Genomic DNA, 27,989 nt, shown 5'->3' with positions numbered 1-27,989 from the left:
GAGACGCATTGCTGATTCTATATAAGGCTCTAGTCAGACCACACTTGGAATATTGTGAGTTTTGGGTCCTTGTATCTAAGGAAGAATGTGCTGGCATTAGAGAGAGTCCAGAAGAGGTTTACTAGAATGATCCTGGGAATGAAGGGCTTGTCACATGAGGAGCAGTTGAGGACTCTGAGTCTGTATGTGATAGAGTTTAGAAGGATGAGGAGGGATTCAGCTGAAATTTAAAGGATACTGAATAGTGGATACTGGATAGAGTGGATGTAGACAGACTAGGATCCGAGAGCACAGGCTCAGAGTGAAGCGATGACATTTTAGAACTGAGTTGATGAGGAGTTTCTTCAGCCGGAAGGTGGTGTATCTGTGGAACTCATTGCCACAGAAGGCAGTGGAGGCCAAGCCATTGATTGAGTGAATTTAAGACAGTGATAGATAGGTTCTTGAGCAGTAAGTAGATTGAGGATTATGGGGAAAAGGCAGGAGAATGGGGTTGAGAAACATATCAGCCATAATCGAGTGGTGGAGCAGACTGGATGGGCCGAATAGCCTAATTCTGCCCCTAAAGCTTATGGTTTTATAGCATCATATCTGGCACTTACATTGCTGTTTCATAAGCTGACCAACCAGCTACATCTTTGAATCACATTTTGCATTTTGGTTTCAAACATCCAGTATTTGTTTTTATCTTTTTCTTTCATTCAGTTTGGCTAGCTTTTAAAATAATTTTGTTCACCTTAATCATACGAATGCTACATGACTGGCTATATCATTTGTGTGTTGCAGAAGTATTGTTAAGAGATGTGATGATTTTACTGGTTTACTGTCTTCAGTTTTAGGATCACGTCATTCACATTTTGTCCACATTGATCAAAACAGTTTTGAATAGTATGCCTGTCCCCAGGAAATGTGTTATAAAACAGCTACTTATCCCAAATACTTGACCTAAATGCAGCTGAAACAAAGCACAAACCCATTTCAGTGTGGTCATTGCCTTCTGAAATTTATAAAAATGATTGATTACAACCCCTTTGCTCCATTCTACTTTGCTAATTTTGCACTGAAATGATAAAAGTTATTAGTCCTGGAAGGAAAAGATGCTTTTTATTTCCTTTCAGGACCCATGTTAATATCACACACAAAGCAATGGGTTGCTTCTTCGCTTCCCTTTATGGCTGCTTCACCCTTCAGTAGGATCATGGCTGATCGTTGATCAACGCCACATTCCTGCTTTCTCTCTAAACCTGTTTATGCCTTCAACATCTTAAAATATATTTTTATTTCTTAAATATACACCGGCTTCCACAACCTTCTAATGAATTCTACCGGTCGACCACCCAGTGAAGGAAGAAATGTTTTGTCATCTCAGTCCCAAGTGGCTAACACCAACACCTTGCCATTTTTTTACCGTGAGGCCTGGATTCATTTTGCTCTTCAAGTCTCATTTGCATAGACCTGTGCACTAGAGGCCTTGATGGTCAAGATGGTGGCAGAGTAGGATGCTCCGGTCGGAGATCCTCTGCTCACCAGTCCCTCTACCTTTTTACCCTTTATTTTCTCCTCTGTTTGCAGTTTTCCCCTTCTCCACACACGACCCCCCCCCCCAACTGCCCAGAGAGTGGAGTTGTGGCGGGCGGAAGAGAGCACGAGCCGAGTCCCGTGGCGGAACCAGCACGGGCAGTATGGCCTTGGGCCCTGGAGCCCGCAGGCATGTCCCGTGAGCCCCAGAATACCGCAAGCAGTGAGCCCTGGAGCAGCACGGGGGCTGTGAGCCCTGGAGCAGCACGGGGGCTGTGAGGCCGGAGCAGCACGGGGGCTGTGAGCCCGGAGCAGCACGGGGGCTGTGAGCCCGGAGCAGCACGGGGAAGAATCCCCGCAGCAGCACATGGGAAGCAGCCCCCAGCGCAGCGCGTGGGCGGCAAATCCTGGACGGAGACCAGTGTGAGGGGACAATCCTTGCCTTAGAACTTATCCTAGAACACTGTAATGTTAACCCTTAATATTTTCCTATTTCTAACTTATTTTCAACTCTGTAATTAAGCAACTACTTCTATTCCTCGACTGTATCCAAGAATTGTAGCTAGGTACTTGTACCTAAAATGTTGCCATAAGAAGGCAGACATTGTAAAAGTTTTTACTGTACTCCTACAATGGAGTACAAGTGACAATAAATTGATACCAAGCCAATACTCAGATCTTTTGGTTGGGGTTGACCTACACTTGGTAACCTGTAGCAACATTTCAAAAAAGACATTCTTGGGTGTACCTGGCCAATCTTATTGATCTACTAAAAGAAATGAAAACCATTCTTATAAATCAGCTGCAGTAGTTTGCTGTAACAACTTGGCATTCAAGCTCATTCAGTAGCATACTTATACTGTGCACCATTCAGTAAATCAGCTCCTTCCATGTTACATTTTAACTGATGAATGTAAGTTTTTTTGGAATGGTGGGCATACAGCTTTTAATAACAATATTTGGGCAATTTGTTTCCCTCATGCCCCTTCTCTCTCTCCCCTTCCTGCTCAAAGAAGGGCTCATTAAAAAGCATTTCAAGAAAAGTACTCATTTCAGATTACTGAAAGATAATGATTCTATTAGATAGACAACAAAACTCTATGGTATTTAATAAGGTGCTTTAAGTCTAGACTGAAAGGAGCAAAAAAAAAAATCCTCGAACCAGATTTTGGCATCTATTCTCCTGGAAGGCTGAATTTGTGTACAAAAGAGCTTTTATTAGTGGAACAGGTGGAAACAACTCTGGCTTACCACATTTCTTTCCTGTCCTCTTGCTTAAATTTTACGGTACAGTGAATACTTGTAGTTTAGGAACTTTAAACTTTGGCAGCTTTTTAGTCAATGTTTATATTTTTTCAAACAATTTTGCTTGTACTTTAGTCATATTGGTTAAATTAAATTTGGCTTTGTCATTTAAAAGCATGTGCCACAGTGAAATTTATTTGGTGCCAATCACTGAACACTGTACTCGACAGTTATAATCTCTTCCAACCTGTTCCATAAGGGAGAAGATACAATAGCTTAAACACATATACCAACAGGTTCAAGAACAGCTACTTTACCATTATTACTAGACTTTTGAATGGACTTCTCAAATTTCAAATCTAATGTTGATCTTGCTTTTTGTACACTTTTTTTTGCAGCCATAACTTTATATTCCTTGCTCTGTTCAATCACCTTTTGAACTTTGTGTCTGTATGGTATGATCTGCCTGTACCGCATGCAAAACAAAACTTTTCACTGTACTTAAGCACATGTGACAATAATAAATCAGAAATTGTGCGTAGTCAAAGCACATTGTCATCTGTTGCATTATTAACTCAGCATGTATTATTAACTTTGATCCCATTGGATAGTACACTGCTAAAACAGTTATTGCATTACCCATTGAGTGATGAACTTGAAAGAAGACCTGGGTGAAGCCAGTTTTGTCAAGTAGGAGGTGCATGGTCCTCAGTAGATGGTTAAAGAGATCATGTCTCAAAACTTTATTGTGAAAATATTCTAGCAGGTAGTTGAGACTGGATAATTGGAGAGCTGATCATGCAGTGTTGCTAAAACCGTCATGAGAATGGAAAATACTTCCTGATATTCAGGTTAGCCAATGCCTCCTTAGCAAGTTTGTATTACCTTTCTGTTCCCCTTTTCATCTAATAACTGAGGACCATTGTGAAAATGGTCTTCCACTTCATCCAACCTTCAGCAGTGTTGTTATCAAACAAACCAGCACTGGATTTCCTTCATTTTCCACTTTATGCATGGTTTGTAGTCCTGTAAATACTCAATAAAAGCAGCCTGTAGGCAGAGCAATGAATGATGAATGAACGATTTATTTATTGTCACAAATGTCTTGAAAATACAGCGAAACGTGTTTTATCACCACAGTCTGGCACCGTTTTGAAGTACAGTAAGGATAAAAAGAAATTAGTTCATTTTCTGTTCAAATTGGGTTTCAGGCATGGCTTTAGAGCTTTTGTAAAGTGTCCTGGTCCTCAAGGAGTCCCACTCTGGGAACAGCAGTGACAATGACGATGCCCCGGAGATCCTAGCCCTGCTTGGAGCCTCACCTGCCACTGCCAGTAGTCCAGGTTCCAGGCCTGAGCATGTTAACTGCTGGGATTCAGCTCGATCAATACATTTAATTGTTAGAATAGGGATAGAAGTTGGGTTTATAAGTTAAGAGTTTGGTGAGTGGCACCCTTGATTGATAAGTTGGTACAAACAGTGGGGCTAGGGAAGGGAGCATTATAATTTTGTATGATGGTATAACTGGGTGAAATCTGAAATTTTGTGGGAAGTGGGGTGGAATGGGGTGGTGGTGACCCCATTTGGGCAAACGCCTGCTAGTGCTCCAGTTGAGGTTCTTATGTCGCTAATCAGTTACTTCCATCTTCAGTTTCCAAGTTACCAAACCAGGTCCTTAAGGTGGAAAGAGTTGGATGAAGGCTTATTTCTCTCATCGGCCCCCTTTGGGTGACTCCCCAATAAGTCTGAGCACTCCACCGAATCCAGTGATCCTTAATCCCTTCGTTCTTTCTACCATGACAATACACCCCTTTTCCCCCCAAAACACCCCCTCCCTGGTGCTCGTGGCTGTGGGGCTGCTGGGAAACGTTTCCCCTTCTCTCTTTTCTGGTGGCAGACACTACCTGAGAAATGCTGTGCCAAGTTTTACATCCATCTGAGAATGACAATAATAGGCACAGAGACAAAAATCTTACAAAGTCATAGAATTATAAAGATATGCAGCATGGAAACAGACCCTTTGGTTCAACTCGTCCATGCTGACCAGATATCCTAAATAAATCTAGTCCCCTTTGCCAGCATTTGGCACATTATCCCTCTAAACTTTTCTTGTTTATATAACTATCCAGATGCCTATTAAATGTTGTAATTGTACCAGCCTCCACCACTTCTTCTGGCTGCTTGTCCCATACACATATCACCCTCTGCATGAAAAAGTTGCCCCTCGGGTCCCATCTAAATCTTTCCCATCTCACCCTAAATCCAAGCCCTCTGGTTTTGGACTCCCCCAGCCCAGAGAAAAGACCTTGACTATTTACCCTATCCATGCCCCTCATGATTTTATGAGGTCACCACTCAGCCTTGGATGCTCCAGGGAGAATAGCCCTAGCCTATTCAGCCTCTCCCTATAGCTCAAACCCTCCAAACCTGGCAACATCTTTTTTGCGGACCCTTTCAAGATTTTTATTTAAATTCATTCGCAGGATGAGGGCATCGCTGGCCAGGAAGCATTTATTGCCCATCCCTAATCGGCCAGAGAGTAGTTAAGAGTCGACCACATTGCTGTGGGTCTGGAGTCACGTGTAGACCAGACCAGGTAAGGATGGCAGTTTCTTTCCCTCAAAGGGCATTAGTGAACCAGATGGGTTTTTCCAACATTCAGCAATGGATTCACAGTCATCATTGGATTGCTAATTCCAGATATTTATCAAATTCAAATTCCACCATCTGCCGTAGCGGGATTCAAACCCAGGTCCCCAGAACATTACCTGGGTCACTGGATTAACAGTCCAGCGATAATACCACTAGGCCATCACCTCCCCTATTGTTCCTTCCTATAGCAGGTAGACCAGAATTGTGCACAGTATTCCAACAGTGGCCTAACAATTGTCCTGTACAGCCGCAACATGACCTCCCAACTCCTATACTCAATGCACTGACCAATAAACGCAAGCATACCAAATGCCTTCTTCACTACCCTATCTACCTGCGACTCCACTTTCAAGGGACAATGAACCTGCACTCCAAGGTCTCTTTATTCAGCAACACTCTGCAGGACCATTAAGTGTATAAGTCCTGTCTAGATTTGCCTTTCCAAAATTCAGCACCTCATGTTTATCTAAATTAAACTCCATCTGCCACTCCTTGGCCCATTGACCCATCTGATCATGATCCCATTGTACTATGAGGTGACTTTCTTCGCTGTCCACTAGACCTCCCAATTTTGGTGTCATCTGCAACCTTACTAACCATACCTCCTGGGTTCACATCCAAATCATTTACATAAATGATGAAAACCAGTGGATCCAACACCGATCCTTGTGGCACACCACTTGTCACTGGTCTCCAATCTAAAAAGCAACCTTCCACTACCACCTGTGTCTCCTACCTTCAAGTTAGTTCTGAACGCACATAGCTAGTTGCCTCCCTGTATTCCATGTCATCTAACCTTGCTAACCAGTCTACCATGAGGAACCTTGTTGAACGCCTTACTGAAGTCCATTTAGGTCACGTCCACCGCACTGCCCTCATCAATCCTCTTTGTTACTTATCCAAAAATCAAGTTGGTGAGACACGATTTCCCACACACAAAGCCATGTTGACTATCCCTAATCAGCCCTTGCCTTTCCAAATGCATGTAAATCCTGTCCCTCAGGATTCCTTCCAACAACTTGCCCACCACAGATGACCGGTCTGTAGTTACCTGGCTTTTCCTTACCACCTTTCTTAAATAGCGGCACTACGTAACCAGTCTCCAGTCTTCCGGCACTTCACCTGTGGCTATCGATGATACAAATATCTGAGCATGGGGCCCAGCAATCACTTCTCTAGTTTCTTTACATAAAAAGAGTGAGCAACAAGTTTATTTTATATAATGCTTGCAAGATATCCCCAGCCTTTTAACAGGAGTGAGTGTCATCCAACAAAGTTGGACATTGAGCCACACAAGGAGCTATGTTGGCACATGATCAAAACTCAATAGTTTTACCCTGAACGGGTTGAGAGGTCAGTGCTGAATACATTCTCTGTGTATCGAAAAACTATTTCTTATCTGTGTTTTGTCTGAATTACCATGTTTAAAATGCTTTTTTAAAAATAAGAAATTAATTTGATAATTTCTTACATTATTGAATTATCAAAAGCATTGCTGAGAAAGGACAAATTTTGTCAAAGTTCATCAGGATAATTCACAGGAATTACCAGAGTATTGGATGTACAAGACTCATACTGTCTATAAAACAGGAGAGGGCTGATTAATTAGCAAGTGAACTCTGATTAGGAGAGGTGTTGCCATGGTGAATGCATCAGTTAGATGATGACTGACAGTTAACTGCAAAACATTTTTTAAAAATATTAAACCACACAAATTAACTCTAATTGGTCAAGACAATGCCCTAGGACATGAAACTGAGAATAGGTGTCACCAGTTTTGTTTGGTTGAAACAGGTACATTGCATGTACATATTCTTTTTGTCTGCGAACAACAGGGTCCTATGCATTAAATATCAAGCTTCTAATGCATACAAATGTGGACACTTAAGCACCAGATGGACCATTATAAATTAATTATCAGCATACATCTTCACACACTCTACACTATTTAACAAATGCTGTCCAATTATAGAATCACATCAGTTGTTGGACACTATGTTTTAAATTTTGCAAGTGCAGCCTGGTTAGATAAGATCAGTACCTTGCTTGCTGTGAACCACTGAAGAGATATGTTGTTTGATATAACCTGCCAGTCTTTGCATTGTACGGTCTGTTAAGAATGACACCAGCACTGAAATTCATATGCCACTGAACTCATCTGTTTGATAGGTGGAATATCCTTTTGACTTTATGTTAGCATTTTGTTAGTGGCAAACAGTACTTGTGTTGCCACTACAAAGTAGCTGTGTGAAACAGCTAGCTTCATCAGTTGCTGTTTCTTTTCAGATAATGTAATATGAAGTAGATTGGGTGGTTCTCCGGACCAAAAATGACACTCTTGGGTCTGTTCATGATTTATGCAATTTATAGCAAGAACTGATCTGATTCTGGGGGACGGATTTGATGTCCCCTATTTGCACAATCAGCAAATGGATCGGACCCTATTTACAAGGATTCCAGTAAGGCCAATCTTACAGCAAGTGGAATTGTAGGAGTTCCAACATGTATCCAGACCAGTGAAGGTAGGATTGCAGTAGACAGTATTGGAGAACCCCAAATTCTGAACTAGGACATCAAGGGAAAGGAGTTGATTTGACAGATCCATTTCAAAAGTAAATTTGAGCAGAGGATGGAGCCCATTATGACATATAAGAGAATTTTTATATGCTGCTGTGGATTCAGACATAGCCAATGTATTATTAACATATGGGTAGGAGGTTAAATGTCATTCCATCAAAGTCAAATTTTGAAAGTAACCATCTCACTCAACGAACCAATCCAGTGAACAATTGCTGTACTGCTTCGAAAACAAATGCTATATTTCATTCTTCAAACGTTGGGATCAAAATTCCACATAGTATTCTATGTGTGATCATACCAACACCCTCTACAACTGTAGCAAGATCTCTTTATTCTTGTATTCTAATGCCTTACAATAAAGGCCCATATTCAGTATGCTTTTTTAAATTATTTGTTTTTCCTTCCTGCTATTTGTTTGTATTCCTTGAATGAGTACACCCACATGTTTCCAAACATTAGTGTTTCCATGTTTCACAATTTTAAAAAACAGTATTCTGCTTTTCTGCTTTTACAGCCAATGTGAATAACCTCACACTTTCCCACATTATCCACTAACTGCGATCTTGTTGCCCACTCATTTAACCTTTTTATTTGTAGGCTGTCTTTGCCCCTCTCTAGCCTTGTATCATCAGCAAATATAAATGCATTATTCTGTGTTTCTTTGTCTGAGACATTAACATTAATTGTAAATATCTGATACGCCAACAGCACTCTAGTTGTCACAGCCTGCTAACTTTAAAATGCTGCCTTTATGCCTAGCCTTTCCTATATAACTGTTAATTTTGTGAGACCTTATTTTGTATGTTAGTCTTTCATGTGGCACCTCACCAAATGCCTTTTGGTAATCCAAGTATACAACATCTACTGGTTCCTTTTTAGCTAGCCTATCAGTTGCATGCACAAAGAATTCCAATACATTTGGCAAACATGGTTTCTCATTCATAAGACCATGTTAACTTGTTCTAATCATATTACACTTTCCAAAGTGGACTGTTAGGACTTCCTTAATAATAGATGCCACCACTTTCCTGATGATTGATGGCATATGTTGAGTACAGAACTCCAAGGATGGTACATAAAAGGGCATTGTAGCCCTCTGAAAGGAGAAGCCTGACAATTCAGTGTTCTGAAATGAATGATTTGATCCAGAATATATGTTCTTTCTATTTTGCTTACAAAATCAGGACAATAATAGGGTCTTTGCATCTCAAAAAGGCGACATGCAATGAGAAAACCTACCAGACCTTAGAATCCAGTCAAAAGGGCTTCAATCTTTAGTAATCCAGTAACAGGACATTCTGGTTTTAAGTATTTCACAGATCGACATTCTGACCATGGATACAATAAACGAATAAGTTCAAAGTATATTGAGAAAAGTATGTTCTAGCATTCACTAGTGTAGGGCATAGACATTGTGGCCTGCATTAGCAATTTGCAGTTTGGAGACCTTGCAAAACAAGTTGGAGTAGGAAACTAAAATTACATTAATGTTTAAAATCGTAAACACCCACAATTCATATTTAATCAAATAAAAATTAATTACAAGTAACAATGAATTGAAAGGTGAGGATCAGGGATCTGAATTCTCATCGTCAACGAAGGGCCCAATCATATTCTAAATTATTGGTCTTAATTTAACATTCCTGCAAGTTGGCTGTGCTTAAAATTAAAAGTTCAAAAGCATATCACATGCAGCATTGCAACAGAAAGAAGGCTGAGAGAAAAGAGGGGCTATTCTGTGATGTATGGCTTCTGCTATTCTAAATAATTTACATTTGGTTTTAATCCCTCAGGGACATGGAAATCCTATAATATGGTTGGTGGGATGTAGAATTCCCTTGTTGCAAAGGAGGGGAGAAAAAGTTTTATATATATGTATATATATTTTATATAATATAGTTTTTATATATATATATATATAATTGTATGAATGAAGCCATTCAGAAAGTCTGCAGCAGCCTAACCTCAATGAACTTGAATCCTTAGAGCAGCTGTGGTTCGTCAGTCAGCAAACAGGCCTGGTCACCCAATAAAGGAAGTGCTGTCAACCGTGGACACGTTTAATAACTCCACTCGGGCTCTTTAGTTGGCTGGGGGTGGTGGTGGGATTGCAGGGGGAGTGCCAAGCGATAGTTATCATCCTCCTCTTATTATTTGCTCCTTGCAGTGAGGTGATTATCTAATTATTTCCTTCGCTGTGGTCGCTGATGACCAAAGCTGACCAGAACTTCCAGTCATTTATCAAGTGATTGATGTTGCATTTGAAAGTGTCAGGAGCCACCAGATAACACGAACAATAAAGAAGTAGATTAAAAATAAACCTGTTGGCCCTTTACTTCGCAATTCAAGGCAGCCAGTATCAAACTACTTAAAGAATTGGAACATTGCTGCAGAATATTATGTTTATAGTGCTTCAGAGCTACGTTTTGTCCTTTAAAAGAAAGTACTTTTTAAGGAACCTTTTTTGATTCTCTCGGTAATGCAAATCAGACCTTATAGAAGTGTCATAAAAAGACAAAGTGCTGCAGAAGCTTAGCAGGTGTGGCAGGATTAGCAGAGAAAGTAGCAGCGTTAACGTTTTGAATCTGATTTTACTTTTCTTCAGAACGTTCATTTTGCATAAGCGCTCAGTATACTGCTTTGTAAAGTATTATTAAAAATTAGAAATATATATTCATCTTATTCTTCACAATATCATTAATAGTTATGTGGCTTTGAAACAATGACAGGGATGAGTTTGCTCATCTTGAATGAATGTGGGTGTTAAATTGATGGAACTTGCATTTATACAATGCCATTTACAATTGCAGATCATCTCAAAATACTTCATAGCCAATGAAGTGGTTTGAGGTCTAGTCATTTGGAATGTAAAGTTTTTTGCCGTGCATTTATAAATCCACATGCGTTTGAGTTAAAATATATGAGCACTTACAGTCAACAATCATGGTGTGCGTACAAATCTGATATTTTTATACAATGTGGCTTTGTATGTAAATAATGATAGTTTTCAATTCAGAAGGGTGATAGTTATAGTGGAAAAATTGGTAACTTTGCCTACACAAACAAAACATGGCATTTAAAATAATTCCCTGTTAAGTGAAACCCTTTGGTACATTTCCGAGTTCTGTAAGGTGTGAGAAAATGCAAGTCTTTAATTCTCTCAGTACTCTTATTGAAAGTTGTTTTGTTTTACAAAAGAAATGGTGTAATCTTGTTTCAAAATGTTTTGGATTCATTGGAGGGACCATTTTCAGAAATATAGCCTGGTAGTCTGTGAAATGAGGACAGAGAGTTTGTTGACATGCTAGCTTTTAATTATAATAACAATAATAAGAAAAAGATGGAAGATCATTTTTATAGCAGGAAAGTATGTTCATGCTATTGCAAAACTTGCAGAATCCTAATAATTAAACCCCATGTATTGTACAATTCTGCAAATGCACAGTGTACAAACAGAAAAAGATAGAATGGATTAGATGTTTCAGAAAATCGAAATTATTCAAAGACTGAGGTGATTTATTAAAAATTCTAACAGTAGCTTTACTTGCAATACTTTGAGATGTTAAAAGTGCTATTTTCACAAATAGGCACAGCAGCTCTTTATTTAGGGATACGTCCTGAATTTGTACATTTAATCTGCAGCGTTGTTGGAATGCTACAGCTCTTTTATCCCAGAACTGCTGCATGTCACTGTGTAACCATTAACATGCAATTTCATTAATACCTCTTTTTTGAATGTTCTGTTTGGCAGATGACTGCAAATATTCCACAGTAAAGTGAAGAAACCCTAGTGCCCTTATTTATAAGAAAGGTAAGTGAAATCAGAATCCACTTTCCATGTCTTTTCAATTGTTGTTAATTAATTCACAGCTGGTTGTCTTACCTTTTCGATATCTAAGAACATTCTTCCATGTTGCTAAAATTCTGTTCTAATAATTGGTATTTGCTATCATCATATTATGACTTCTACAAGTAGTATCACCGAGATCATTATTGAAGCATGTTGCAGTGGTACTGTACAAACTAATATTAGCAATTGGTGACAGAAGGAGGGTTATACTAACAATACTGCCCTGAATCAAGCAAAATGATTGCTTGGCTTTGACAAGAAATTCCAATTTTTCAAGTAGACAAATCCACTGAATTTGGAAAGAGAATCACATGAGTCAAATTTCCAATGAAGCAAGCAATGTATATGGGTGTGTGTGAGGGAAAACAGTGCAAATCAGTTGCTGAATTAGTGAATGAATTCTTAGTGAGTTGCTAACCATATTGAGCACAGGTTATAGTTGGCATGTGAAATGTTGATAGAGTTGAGAATAAACTTTGGAATCGTGCTCCACAGACATACCTTGTGGTCAAATCTTGCAATGCAATCGCGTCAGTTAATTTATCAGTTTATCACAGTAAGTTGATAATTGTGAGGGTCATGCAGTACTAGTTTCCTTACCTATGAGACAGAAAGGCCAATTTCAAACTCCACCTGGTCCCGAGGTGTGTTCCAATATAGCTGATCAGGTTCATCTTCTTAAAAAGATGAAGAGGAAATGGCAGGGGTTATAGTGAAATTAAAAAAAATGCTGGAAATACTCAACAAGTTAGCGAGCATCCATCGGAAAGAAGCAAATGTTTACGCTTTATGTTCATGACCTTTCACCAGAAGAATTCTCATGAAAGGCTATTTTCTTGAACGCTTAACTCTGGACAGAATGTTGTTTTATTCAAGCCTAAGTGTGGAGGTGGATGTCAGAGTTGGAGGGACATCTGCTCTTATGCAATAATGCTTCTTATGAGCTTATTACATATTTATATGTTGATAATGTGCCACATTCTATAGACAGGAAGTAATGAGGCCTTCTGGGAACATTTGGTGCTAAATTTAACAATATGGACAATCCTTTACTCTCGGCAACATAGGAAGCATCACTGAACGTCAGCACATCACCCTTATCCACCCCTACTGTTTTCGGAGACCAGGCAGAAAGTAATTAGCAATGCTTTGGTGGTGCCTCCCTAGAAATCCTCCTAAAAAACAATCCAGCAGAGAGGGGGAGTACTTTTGTCTACAATAATACTGAGATGCCAACCTGACAAACAAAGGCAGACTTGAAGGCAGAAGTCAACACCCATGAGTGCTGCAAGAGGACACATGCTTTACTTCCATTTAGCTCAGGTGGAGTGGGTACTGACTTCCTCTTCAGGGCGCACGATGATGATGTCAGCTGCACTGACTTCAGTGTGAGTCAGGAGATATTGATTTTTTTTGAAGAAGAACAGCATGGGAATTCTCTGCAGGACTGTGACCAATATTTAACCCTGAGAGAACACAACTAATAATGATACCATTTGAGGAAGACCAAGGGAATCCTGCTCCTTGGGTCTAATGACAGTCATGGTTTCACTGAACGAAAGAATAGGCTCAAAGGGGCTACATATCTTATTCCTGTTTCTGTGTTATTGTCTTGGCCAGTATTCATCCTTCAACCAACATCATTGAAACACATAAAGTGGCCCTCTACATTGCTGTTTACATGTTCTTATATATTTCAGGTGATAAGTTGTCAAAACTCACTCGGTGTGACAGTGACATTACAATAGAAACCATTGGAAGAAGCTTTCATTGGGCATTGCTTTCCCACAGTACCTCCACATTGATCCATGTACAGGATCAATTGTTTCAATAACAAATGACTTACATTTATATAGCACTGTTCACAACCCCAGGGGTCCCAAAGTACTCTGCATCCAACAAGTACTTTGCAGGTACAGGGGTTCACTGATTTATGAATGTTCGACTTACCAGCATGATCCTGTAAAGTGTAGTTTTAAAGATCTGACATGTGAACATTTTCTTGTACTTACGAATTGTTTATTGTATATCTATTTTGTATTGTCCTGCATCGTGCTCTAACTTGTATACAAATCGACTTGTGAATGGACTCAAGAACAGAACCCATTTGCAACCCAGGGATTCTCTATACGGTCATTGTTGTACAGCAAAGTTCCACATTTAGAAAAGTGCTGATACCAGATAACTCATAGCTATCATGGTATTAATTGAGGGATAAATATTACCTCAGGGAAAACCAGCTCCGAAGAAGAGTTCGATTGGACTCATAGCATTAACTCTGTTTCTGTCTGCACAGGTGCTGCCAGACTTGCTGAGTTTCTCCAGCAGCCTCTGTTTGTGTACTAGGGCAAAGGCCCTTGCTCTTCTTCAAAATAATGACTTTTATAACCCCCCCACCCCGCCCCCAACCCAATAGCTCCGTCAGGAACTCAATTTTACCAGCTCTTTCAAAAGGTGGCACCACCTCCCCCGACCCCGCACCTGTGCAGCAGTGTCCTAGTGGGACCTGTCAGTCTAGAAGCTGTACTTAAGCCTGTGAAGTGGGTGTCTATTTGCAATTAGTTAAATAGTAGAGAGTATTCTACAGCATTGTAAACACATTTAAAGCTTACAGAATAGTGAATGGACTCTCAAAATCATCAAGTGAGTCACTCAAAGTCCAAAGGACCATTGTCTAGTCTGTAAACCAATCCAATCATCATGCCTTAAGAGGGCAGACTGATGGAATAATTTTAATTAGATTGATCCCTGGTGAAGTTCTGAAAAAACTAGTGATGAAAAGTATGAATGCTAACTGAAACAGTTGAAGCCCTCGGCAAACATAGATCAGATTGTTAAGCAACAGTGGTTGAAGACCATAACCTGGAATTTGTAAAGGGAGTGGAGAGGATTTAATGGTGAATAGCCAACACTGGCTGTCAGTACATCTCTTAACCTGAACTGGCTGTGAAAAAATAATTTTACATTCATGGCACTATTGCAAAACGATTAACCAGAAAATAAAACAATTCTAGTTTTAGGCTTAGAAATAAAGTATTTAATTGGCTGTAAAGCACTCAAGGATATATCAAGGTGGTGGAAGGCACTATCTAAAGGCAGGACCTTTTATTTTCTTGCTTTTTAATCTCACCAATGTTAATCATCACTGTTGCCAATGCAGAATTCCTGCTTTGTGGCAACAATTAAAGCACCCCAAAAGATTCTGCAATTTTTTCATACTGAGAGACATCTTACTAATGTAATGAGCCACCATTGAACTGATTTCTTATATTTTTCAACATTAACTATTCTGCTGGGGCATTGGAAGAAACAACGCCAATGCTGTGCTGGCCTTTAAAATGAAATTGGAAGAAAGACTTTGTTTGAAGACAGCAATTAAATGTAACAACTGTTCTTTAGGACAAGTAATTAAAACTATTAAGTATAACGATTGTTAGGTGCTTCAGGGATTGGGAGGCATGAGCTGTAAACTGACACCATTGATGACAGGGTGCACCTAGACAGAAAATATGTTGGGAATAGAAAGGTTCTTGCTGTGACCATTTATGCTGATTCTTGGAGCAAGACATTGAATTGTGCTTAGCAACAGATTGAGCTTTATTATATAATAGCATTCCTAACTGCATTTGCTAAGAACAAATTGTGCGTGTGTGTGTGTGTGTGTTCACATACTTTGTAATTTATCTATACTTTAATAACAGGTATTTTAGAGTCTGGATTTGAACTAGTGGCATGTGGGTTTGGTTTGTGTGTCTGAAGGTGTTTAATGATTAACTTGTAAGTATTTCAGTAGCCGTGGTGATTGCTTTTAGAGACAGTGAGAGGGAGAATGGCTGAGCTATAGTGAAGTTTTGTTTTTGTTGGGAGAGCTTTTATAACTGAACAAAATAAACAGGGATGCATTAGGCTTTAAGTGTACAAACTCAGAGATTTATTTTATTTTATTTTTATTAGTGGAAACACACATAGCTTAGAAAAGATTTTAGGGTTCAGCTTTGCAAAGCGCTTGCTGACAAAGGGAGAACTGTCAAGAAATAGGTTACTTCAGTGTAAGGAGTTTAGTTTAAAGCTCTCGACCAGATGAGCTTGGTTGAAACTCTGAAGGGACTGTTTGAAGCTGAGAGAGTGTAAATTCAGTTGTGTGAAGATTCAAAGAAGAGGTGATCAAATTTTCAAGACCTGAAGATGGAAGCCACAACTATGTGTAATATAGAAAAAAATCTTCTCTTTGATGTGAAATTTGTAAAAGAGTGTGGTTTGGATAAATGGGATTGTAGTTTACTGTGCATTTTAATATCTTTAAATATGTGTTATATATAACTAGTTTGGTTTATTCTTTTTTGCATAATGAGCTTCTATTTTGTTGTTCATAGCAAATCTACAGCATTGTGTGTTTGTGTCCCAGTTAAAGACCATCTCATTAAAACAAAAAACAAATCTATCAAGTAGCATTTCAGACTAAGATCTGACTTATCCAATAATAATATCAACTGCGGTCATAAAAATCTATATATATATATTTTATATATGTGTATGTGTGTATATAAAAACACCCCTCCTTCCTTTCTGTTGTAGACAGACGATAGTGTTAATTTTGCTGAAAAGTTAGAACAAGTCAAGTCTTATGCATTCTACACATGTTACAGCATGAATCTGATCTAATCATCAAAATTAGATGAGATCATCTCTGCTTTGGCTTTCATATGTATTCATAGGTGGTACATTTATACCTCCTGTCTTGGTTGAATTAGATAGTTCCATCATTTGTACTACAGACACAATTCTTGAAAAAGTTCTTATTATTCATTTAATAATTCATTTTAAATATAATTTTTTACTCTTTGTAAAGGAAAAAGACAGTTATATAGTGTATTTCACAATTCTGGAGTCTCAAAGAGTTTAACAATGAATAAAGTATTACTGAACTCACAAGAAATGTCGCTGTCATTTAGCACACAGTAAGATTCATAGAGCAGTACTGTCCAGCTGACCTGTTTAAGGTTGGGTTTGAGGAATAAACATTCGTCAGGGCACGAAGAGAACCCTTCTGCTCTTCTTCATACAGTTCTCCCGAAATCTTGAGTATGGATGCAGATCAAACCTTAGTTTAATGTCTCATTTGCAAGATAGCACTTTTAATAATGCAACATTCTATTCAACAAATCATGTTTGTGTTCACTTAAGCATTATAAACTCGAATGATAAAAGGGTGTTTTCTTTTCAAGGAAAATGTTTCCTCTTTTGCTGCAATATGGCACTTAAGGAAATTGTGTGTATCCACTTGTTTGTAATTATTAGAATGTTCTTTGATGTTTATTTAATAGACACTGATCTGTATGCTGTTCTTCCAGGATTCACCAAATCCCCAATAAATGTTTACGGCCAAATGAATAATCAACATTCATTTTGCTCAATGTACATGATGGTAATTACCTGTATACTCTATTGTCCTAAAGGACTAAGGGTGTAAAATGGGCTTTCAGCAAGCCCTTTTTTTGCAAACTTAGACTAAAATCTCTTACGTTTGTTCAGCGAATAACTTTTTTATAGGACACTTGTTTTCCAATTGTAGGCATTGTATCTTGTCAGGCTACTGTTTGTACTTTGTACAAAGATGTGTTTAATTATGTTTGGTTATTGAAGCGATCCCATTTACATTGGTGGGTGGTGAAGGGGGAGTGATGATATTCAGTTTCCCATTACTGGTGTCAAAAAAATTGTGAATCATAGCCTACATTTTTGATCACTGGATTTCTCCCAGCAGTAAAGTAAGGCTCATAGGGAAAGGAAAAAAGAAACATGTTGGCCAGCGACCAAAGAAAACATCAGAGGACATAGGCTGGAGCCATCAGCAGTTTATTTTGCTGATCTAATTCTGCGACTACCATGTAATAATTGCTTGAGGTGGCGAAACCATCAGTGGAAGTAATGCTGGAACATTGTTGGATGATCAGTCAGCCTCCAAGACCTTTCTGTATGAGTAGCTGTTTAGGCTCATTGATATTATGCAACGTCCCACCCAAGACATTATTGGCAAAGGAACCTTGACCTAGTTTAACTTCAAAGGAAGTGGCGTTTTCAGATTTTTGGCAGGGTGACTGAATGTGCATCCTCTGAACTGCTGCCAGTTTCGTATTCATAATGTCTGTCATTATAGCACTTTTATTTTTAAATGGTGCCAGAATTAAATCAGTGACGCCTCGGGGACAGCGAGATGGAAATTTAAACAGGCTTGCCAAGGCCTGGGTTTTTCGTGATGGAGCCTGCCTTTGGTGTGAAGCTAAATTGCTTCCACGAGGATCTCCTTTCGTTGTTAGCTAAACTCAACTGGCTGGTGTTTGGGAGCTTCGGTTAAACCGGGCCACAGAGTGGGGAGGAAAATTGCCAAGCTTTTCATTCCTTGCAAAAGCATGGATAACCACTCATCAGCAGCCACATTTAGGGAAGAGCTTCCATTTATATCGTGCCATCCATCACTTCTACATCACTGTAAAATGCTTCACAGTCAATCAACCTACTTTTCTCAAGGAAGCAGAGTGTGCAATTTGCACAGAAGGTGGTCCCACAAACAGCAAAGAGCCAAATCATCTGCTTCTGGTCATATCAACTGAGGGATGAATGATCCCCAGAGCATCTCTAGCAGAATCATTTTACATTTGCTAGAGAGCCAAACACAGCCCTCATCTAACATCCAAATAATACAATTTTTCCAGTACGCCACTCCCTTGGTACTAAGATTGTAAGAACTAGGAGTTAGGAGCAGGTCATTTGATCCTTTGAACATTTTCTGCCATTCAGTATAATCATAGCCGATGACTTTACTTTCACCCCTATCTTGATATCCCTTGGTTTCCTCAGTGTCCAACATCTATTGATCTGAACCTTGATTATACTCAACAACGAAGCACTCACAGCCCTCCGAGGTACTGAACTCTGAGATTCACAATGCTGCAGTGAAGAGGTTCCACCTCATCTCAAATTGTGCGCAGTTTTGGTCTCCTCGAGGGAGGGATGGTCTGCCTATTGAGAGAGTACAGGAAAGATTTGCCTGACCAATTCCTGGGATGGCAGGACTGGCATATAGGGAGAAGCTGGGTCAGTTGGGACTATGTTCGCTGGAATGGGGGTGGTCTCACGGAAGACTATAGGAATCTGATGGGATTGGATAGGGTGGATGTGGGGATGAAGGGGGTATTTTTGCTATGACTGGGCAGTCCATAACCTGATCATTATTTTTTATTCATTCACGGGATGAGGGCTTCGCTGGCTAGGCAGCATTTATTGCCCACCCCTAATTGCCCAGAGGGCAGTTAAGAGTCAACCACATTGCTGTGGGTCTGGAGTCACATGTAGGCCAGGTAGGATGTTCACAGGTAAGGATGGCAGTTTCCTTCTTTAAAGGACATTAGTGAACCAGGTGGGTTTTTCCGACAATTGACAATGGATTCATGGTCATCATCAGACTGTTAAATTCAGATATTAATTGAATTCAAATTCCACCATCTGCCATGGCAGGATTCGAACCCGGATCCCCAGACCATTATCTGGGTCTCTGGATTGACAGTCCAGTGATAATACCACTAGGCCATTGCCTCCCCTTAATGGTCTGGGATTGGTGCATAGGCCTTTTGGGGTAGTCATGGGAAGAAGTTTCTTCACCCACAGGATGGTGGGCCTATGGAATTCACTGCGACAGAAGTGTTTCTTGTACGGGCTCCTGCTGGGCACTCCCCACTTCCCCACCTTCGCCCGCTGCCCAGACACACCTTGGCATGATGTTTTGCTGTCTGTTGTTGGAGGTTTTTCTCTTTTCCATTGGGCATCTGGGCTGGAGAGTTTTGCACACAGCAGTCCCATGCAATCAGCTGATCGAGTAAGTTCACTGGTTACCAGGCCACGTGTAGTTTTTCTGGCCTGGAGAAAGCAGCTTTTCATTTATACATAGAATGTTTCCATTTGCAGTCCTTTTTAGGACTGCTCCTGAATTTCTGGTTGCATGTCAGTTTCATGCTCCTGATCTATGCGCACCCAGTGCAGGGAGGAGCAGCCAAGTCTAAGGGCCTTCTCATGGCTCTGCATCTGGGCCTGGCCATGATGGCCATCAACAGGCCCAGACAGTGCTTGTCATTCCTGACCATCTGCCCCTCTTTCGCAGTTATGTTCGCGCTCTGATGTCCCTGGAAATGGAGCACACAGTATTCACTGGCACATAGAGGCCATTAGAGATCAGTGGGCACCACAGGGGCTGAGGTGCATCATCAACCTGGACAAAGTTATTTTGATTTAGTAAGTTTCTGTTTCATGACGTTAGTTTCTGTTTGACTGCTAATTTGTGTTTTATTTCAATATGGGGCCGTTTCATTATTATTTTTGACTTCCTGTTTAGTGCAAGAGTAGAAGAAGCTTTAGCCTGTATCTAACGCCGTGCTGTCCCAGTCCCTGGAATGTTTGGAGATGACAATGTTGAGGAAACTTTACTTTCAGTTTAAAAAAGAGTTTAACTCTATGCATAACCCCATGCTGACCCTGTCCCAGGAGTGTTTAATGTGGACTGTGTCGAGGAACCTTAACTTCCAATTACTTTTAATTTAAAAGAGTAGAGTGAGCTTTACCCTATATCTGACACCGTGCTGTCCCAATCCTGGAAGTATTTGATGAGGAAGGTGTTGAGGGAATTTTACTTTCAGTTTTAAAGAATACAGGTAGTTTTCCTATAACACAACAGTTGCGTTCTTGTGTGACCTTGCGCTATAGAAAGTCCCCATAGAAAATTGTGTTATAGGGAAATCGCTATACCTGAACAGCAGAAAGTTTGCGTTATACAAACAGCATCCACTATTCATCAAGCATGTTACAGCGAATTCGCATTAATGAACCGCCCGTTATAGCAGAACTACCTGTACAGTGTTTTGCAATGTGGTGGGAGCAGTGAGTGAGATGATGATACTATGGCTTTAAGAGGTATACTTTATCCTGGCTTTCTTTTAATGAAGAAAGATTGAGACAGAGGTGATGATAGTCAGCTCAAAGCCAATAAAGTAGACAGCTTGTGAGGCCTTGGGTTTTCTTTTAAGTTGGAACAGTCGAAGCAGCCTGAATGGGTGGGGTCAAACTCCATAACAACCACGATTTTTAGGTTTGGCTTTCTGCAGTTGCTGGGGTCTTGAAGCTGGATGTGGAAGCTCTTATTCCTCTCTCTGTTACAGCTAAAAGCTGGGGTTCTCTCCCTGCTCCAAGAATTGCATGTGAGACAATCTGTTTTACTGAATTTGCCTTTGCCAAGGGTGTGTTTATGGGATGTTACTATATTGGGACAGTTAATTAGTAGTAGTTCATATGTACATTATTTTGTTAAGCACTTCAACAAAGTTACAATTAAGCCAGTTTTTTAAAAATTTTGTCTGTATTTTCACTGTATTTGTATGAATAAAGTGTGTTTTGCACGAACTGGAATAGTTTGAATGATTGAATTGCATCCAAAACACAAAGCCTTACACTTACCTTTAAAATAAGAAAAAGTTAGGGTCTGGACTGTCTTCTTAATATATTTTGAGGGGGTTTGGTCTGTTCCATAACAGTAACTTTTGAGGTAATTTTATGTAAGGGGTGATCAGATTAGTCTGTTGTATAGAAAAGTGAGAACTTGCATTTATATAGCACCTTTCACTGCCTCTTTCACAATGCAGCCAATTAAGTACTTTTTTTAAAGCGCATTATTGTTAGAAGTTATGAAATTGCGCACAGCAAGTCCCACAGTTAGCAATGTGCTAATGACCAGATAATCTGTTTCTCCGATGTTGATTGAGGGATAAATATTGGACTGACCACCAGGGTTCACTCGCCATGAGAAAATGTTGCGTGGATCTTTTGGGTCTAGCTGTGCGTTCAAGCAATGGCTCAGTTTAACATCTTATCCAAAAGGTGGCGCCTCTGACTGCTCTGTGCTTCCTCAGTGCTGCACCAAGATTTTGTTGATCAGCTCTCTAAAGTGGGAATTAAACCCTCTGACTGGTGAGCATGAGGACTAACTGTCCAGTGCAGAATGAGTTTTCCCTTTTTAGGCTAAAAGCCCATAAGTTGGGTATAGGAGTTATCTGTTTCGGCTTTTCTAGCTTGTTGGACTGCCTCCTAGAGTTGAATAGTTCAACATTATCCCACTGTCTGGTATAGTGAAAAAAACACGGAATCCTCACTTGGAGTCACCACTGCAAGGATGGAGGAGAACAAGGGGAAAAACTGATGTGAAAGAAACTCGGATTAACACTTACAATTTTTTTCCCCTCTCAGCAGCCTGGTTGTTGTTTTGGCAAACGTTCTTGTTTATGAGCAAGCGCTGACGTATAATTAGGGGACTATGTTTTTGGAATTTCTGAACCTGATGGTGTGAAGAACACCAGTTAACTTTAGTGGATAGTCATTAAACCTGGGCGTATCAGTTCTGATTTATTCATTCATGTAACCTGACTCTACAGGACCTGACAACTCTCTCAAACAATTCCCAGTGATGCCTTCAGCATTTTGTACTGAAACAAAAATATTTACAAAATCAACAAAAGAAAAGCAATTGTACATTTACTTCAGTATTAAGTTTTTTTTATAACTCAGTGCACCGCTCCTATTCTAACCTTCTTCAGCGCTTTCTTTGGATTCTTCCCAAAAGAAATTCCTAGGAGTCTGCCAGAGGAGCCCAAATCCCCATTATTCAATTGCTCTTTGATGTTCCTGCTTGTTTTTATATTTACTCTGGTACTTGAAGAATCAGAAGCTCAGACAGTTAAGAGTAAATCTGAGCTAATGGGAGCCCAAGTGATCCTTAGGAGTTCAGGGAGGTTAAAACCCAGTCTCCTGGCTTTAGATTGAGAGGCAGAACTCAAAAAAAAACATGGTACGAGATCAGTTTTGTGTTTCTTCCTGTGACCGGCTGCAGCATCTCTGGAAGGCATGGATAGTGGTTTGGTTTTTAACCATCTGTTTGTTTATCCCTTGCCAACTCTACCCTTAGTCACTGTGCCATCACTGGTGACAGACCACATGCTCCTTCTCCTCACTGTCTCACTACAATCAGTCCACTTGATTTTGTTTCCTTTAGATGAAGAATTCTCTATCACTGTCTGGGAAAAGATACTTCTGACTTCATCGAATATTGCCCTTTGTGCTTCAGGATTCACTTTACTTAACACTTTAGTGAGATTAAGCGCTATACTTTTCTATTTATGTAATAGATTAGGGAGTCTTTTAAAAAGGCACACCAGACATAGCAATAGCAAGAACTGCAGATGCTGGAGTCAGAGACAACACAGTGTGGAGCTAAAAAAACACAGCGGGCCAGGCAGCATCAGGGGAACAGGAAAGTTGATGTTTTGGGTCTGAAGAAGGGTCCTAACCTGAAACATCAACACTCATACAAAACTTCCTTTACTATTAAGCTTAGAAGTAGAAGTGGACTGTAAAGTTGATCTTTTAATTTTATTTCTTAATTTTCTAATTTATACCTAAGATTTTATACTTAGGTCTCTTTGTACCTAAGATGGCACCAGAAATGGCGACTTTGTACACTTTTCACAGTAATCCTGTATCCCTGTTCTTGAGTACATGTGACAATAAACCTAATTCTAATTCTAATTCTAGAACTGTTGCATTTGCACCAGCTTACATTGCTTACAGGCATTATATCATCAACATATCTCCAGCGAATCTGGTTTTGATAATAGCTAAAAGAGAAGTTAAGGGAGAAACTTTCTGCAATTTTAGAATAGTGCCAAGATCTCTTTAATAGCTGTCAGTACAAGGGTCTCAGTTTAATGATTGATTGTAGGGACAGCACTTCCAAGAATGCAGAACTCCCTCAACAGTGCATTGAAATGCCAGCTTGGATTATGTGTCCAGATCTGGGTGTGAATTTTTTGGTTACATCATTTAGACATAGAGGCAAGTGTGAGAATCTGACTTACAGTCTGTTAACTCTGGAGTGTAAGCCCATAACACCTACTTAAAGAGAAAAGAAAGACTTCCATTTATATAGTGACTTTCACAACCCTGGGGTGTTCCAGTGTGCTTTATAGTCAACTTTGGAAAAATTTGTGCAAGACCCCACAAGTAGCAAAGTGATAATGACCAGGTCATCTTGTCTTTAATGATGGTGGTTTAGGGACCTCTGACCTTTTCAATTTGCACAGAACTGACTGAAAGCCATCAACCTCTATCTTTCAAAAAGTCCAATTCTAAAACGAATAATCTATGTTATGGCAATGGATCAAAACCCAAAAAATGTATAGACACGTGGTTCCTGCTAATGTTTTTTATTCTACATGGATCTACAAGGTCTGTGCTTGGTAGAAACTCCCAGAACCAGACGTGAATGCTGCAAAAGGCATCAGCATACTGATAGCTATGTGTAGACCTTTAGCTCTGCAGCTTAGAGGGAACATTGGTCATAACATATATTTATATCTTCCATCCCGGCATTGTTGATGCTGAGTCGTACTGAGTGTAGCATTCCTTGGCAAAAAAATGAGGGGAGATGTAAGTCTATAAGCGTGGTTTCAGATACTGGAAAAATGGTTTATATGCAAGGTTGACTTGTAAGCAACGATCTACGGAGTGGCAAAAAAAAACCTCTTGGGCTTGTACCTGTTGCTTAGGAGTTCTTGTTAATGCTTAGCATTTAATTAGCAGGAGTACATGCGAGTGAGCTTTGTTTGAACTCATAGCTCATTGTAAATGGGCTGTGTCCTAATCTCAGACCCAATGCACACATGCACATTCCTGCAAGTCGCTGATACCCTCATCATGCTGGCTCCCTCCCACAGGTAAGAGAGCAGATGAAAAGCAGCTGGGTTTTCACGAGCACTGTGTAGAAAGAGCTCCTGATGTTTATGATGGTCAGCACCTCAATACCATAACCCATATGTTATTGGAAGTCGGATGAAAACAGATCCACTGTTTCTTTAACGGTGATGACTCTGAAGACAGTTTTTCATGTCAGTATTTGCTTGCGGAGACTAAATTTTGGTACAGCTATTGGCAGTTACATATTCAATTCAGCATGTTTTATTCACACATGTTGCAGCTGGTTTGACAGTGTTTTGTCCCACAACCATAAATGTTCCTTAAATGGTTAAGACTGTTGAGAATTAAGTATCCAAAAGAGAACATTTCAACTTAAACAGCCTGAACTGTAATATATTAAATTTAGTATGAGGGAAAATTTGCAGAGATAGATCAGATAGTTGACTTTTGGAAAAGAAGCTTTTTAGGCTGACGAATACATCAAATGACTACAGTCAAGAATTGTTGTTTTAAAGAGCAGAAAGGCATTTCCTCATCGTGTATCAGGTTACAAAGTGTTCTAGCGCAATGCTTACAAAGACAACAAACCTGGAAGGAAAATCATTAATCATTTTACTGAGCTGATCCTGCATTTCAGAACTGTAGCAATGTAATTACATTCAAACTTTATCTTGGTTATATTGCATGTATGGTGCAGCATGCAAGACTTTCATTTAGTGTAGTGTTTACATACTGATCAGGAGATAGATTCAGCAGATCTGTCAGGGAGGAGGAACAGAAAGAGCGACTGAAGATAGAACTGAATGTTGCTGAGCTCAGATAATTGCATAATTTACTTCAGCAAACTGTGTTGAGAAGGATTGTTACTGCTTCCTCACAGTCTTCTGATTTAGTGACTCTTTTAAAGATTCTGCTTCCCGCACACTTTGCGGCTGGGATCACTTTGAGAGACACTACATGTCTCAATGACACACAATTTCAGCATTTGAGATCATATTTTTTCCTCAGTTGCACCCTAGATCGATATTTGTATTCATCAGCTTAATGCTGAAATTTGATAACCTAACCAGCCCCATATTTTGTGCTGAGTTCATGATCTCATGCAGTTTGTATTGAGTCAGGCCACTACCTTTTTTTTCCTTTATTCATTCACAGGATGAGGGTGTCGCTGGCTAGGCAGCATTTTTTGCCCGCCCCTAATTGCCCTACTTACTGTGGGTCTGGAGTCACATGTAGGCCAGATCAGTTAAGGATGGCAGTTTCCTTCCTGAAGGGTCATCAGTGAACCAGATGGGTTTTTCCCCCAACAATTGACAATGGATTCATGGTCATCATTAGATTCTTAATTTCAGACATTTATTGAATTCAAATTCTACCATCTGCCGTGGCAGGATTTGAACCTGGGTCCCCAACACGTTATCTGTGTCTCTGGATTAACAGTCCAGTGATCATACCACTAGGCCATTGCCTGCTTCTGTTCTTTCAATCATGTGTTCAGATGAAACCTTGCAGGTACTAATATGGGATAGAAAGAACTGCAGATGCTGGAGTCAGAGGTAACAAGGAAGGGTCCCGACCCAAAACGTCAGCTTTCCTGTTCCTTTGATGCTGGTTTCCTCCAGTTCCGCACTTAGGTACTAATATCGGCCAGGTTTTCATAAACTCAAAGAATAAGACAGGCGAAAAAAGGTCCATTCAGCCCATCTGGTCTGATCTAACTCTTAAGAGGAGGAACCCAGCTCGTCCCACTCCTTTGCTCTTTCCTGAGCATTTATTTTCTCCTTTTACATATTTGTCGAATTATCTTTTCATGGCTCCTCTTCAATCTCTAACCCATCAGCTTCTTCTCATTGTTCCTTCAAAATGGTTGGCATTGAATCTGTTCTGGGTGTCTGTCCGTTCAACTAGCCTATGTCCTCCTGGAGTCTGTTATTATCTTTCTGAATGTTCACTATATTTTGAAGTTTAATGCCATTTTCAGTTTTGAAACTTTTCTCATCTATCAGTGACTGAAACTCAAGGGTTCATCTAAAATCGTGGTTCTTTTTTAATGCGGAAATTTGATTTCATTCCGATCCAAACACAACTGGAAAGCTAAATATCAGCTACCTTATCTTACCTCATGATGCCATGTAAAATCTCTGCTGCAAATGTTTGAGGGGATTCAACTCCACTTTCAGCACTTTTTGCTGCAGGTTGCAAGACCATGGATTCAATTCCACTCTAGGTTTTAGGTGTAAAACCAACCCTGACATTTAAATAAAAGCAAAATACTGCAGATGCTGGTAAACTGAAATAAAAGCAGAAAGTACTGGAGAACTCAGCAAGTCCAGCAGTGTCCATAGAGGGAAAACAGAGCTAACATTTCAAGTCCAGTATGACTGAACTTCAGAGCTGAAAGGAGCTGGAAAATGGTGGTGTTTTCGCTGTAGACAGAGAGGAAAGAGGAGCAAGTGGAACAGATTGTGAGGGTGCCCGGAGCCAAAGATTTAAGGGCTTGCTAATCGTGACGAAGGAGAGATAGAAATGTAAAATGGATATAAATGAAAGCGTAGAAAGTTTTAAAAAATTGTCTGTTCTGCTGAGAGCAAAGTCAAAAAGACAAAAAGGCTGTGTGTGTCGATAAGTGTGTATGAGAGAGGGCGATGGGGTAGGGGTTGGACAATGTAAGAAAAATTGATAATACAGAGGTCATGCTCTGAGCTTGTGAAACACAAAATTCAGTTCTAGAGGCTAAATAGTGCCCAAGAAGAAAATCAGGTGTTTTCTGTTGCGCTTGCCTTGTGCTTTGTTGGAACAATGGAGGTCTCCCAGGATGGAGATGTTAGCATGGGAGCAAGGCAGTTTATAGAAATGGAAAGCAATTGGAAGGTGGGGTCATTCTTACGTCTGTGTTCGACCGTGTGATATACGCCCAGAATTAGGCCTTTCAGCCCATCAAATCTGCGCAGCCTAGATAGGAGGTTGCTAAATAAGGAACAGGTTGATATGTTTGTCAACCACATTCTCCTGCTTTCTCACTGTAACCCTTGATCCCGTTACTAACCGAGAACCTACCTATCTCTGTGTTACATACACTCAATGTCTTGGCCTCCACAAGCTTCTGTGGCAGTGAGTTCCACAGATTACCACACTCTGGCTGCAAAAATTCTTCTTCATCTCAGTTCGCCTGTGCCCTCTCTGGAAACATCATCTTTACTGTATCTCGACCTCTCAGTATTCTGTAAATTTCAATCAGATACCCCATCATCCTTCTAAATTAAGGACAGGTCCAGAGTCCTCAACTGGTCTACATGTGACAAGCCCTTCATCCCTGGGGTTATTCTTTTAAACCTTCTCTAGATCGCCTCAAACG

The 27,989-nt window shown here is 40.0% G+C and overlaps 1 protein-coding gene across 1 annotated transcript in view; it reads left to right on the top strand.

Moving 5' to 3' along the window:
* The window catches only part of LOC109927471 (zinc finger protein GLI2-like), a 372,063-nt gene that overhangs the window by 49,935 nt on the left and 294,139 nt on the right, over window positions 1–27,989 (top strand). The window contains exon 2 of the mRNA XM_048599255.1: window positions 11,747–11,806. The gene's annotated coding sequence lies outside the window, so the exon portion shown is untranslated. The remainder of the gene's footprint in view (window positions 1–11,746; window positions 11,807–27,989) is intronic.

The sequence above is a fragment of the Rhincodon typus genome, chromosome 7, assembly GCF_021869965.1.
Source record: "Rhincodon typus isolate 14 chromosome 7, sRhiTyp1.1, whole genome shotgun sequence".
NCBI classification, from domain to species: Eukaryota; Metazoa; Chordata; class Chondrichthyes; order Orectolobiformes; family Rhincodontidae; genus Rhincodon; species Rhincodon typus.
The sequence above is the reverse complement of the archived record's forward strand: the minus strand, read 5'-3'. Positions and strand labels throughout refer to the sequence as shown.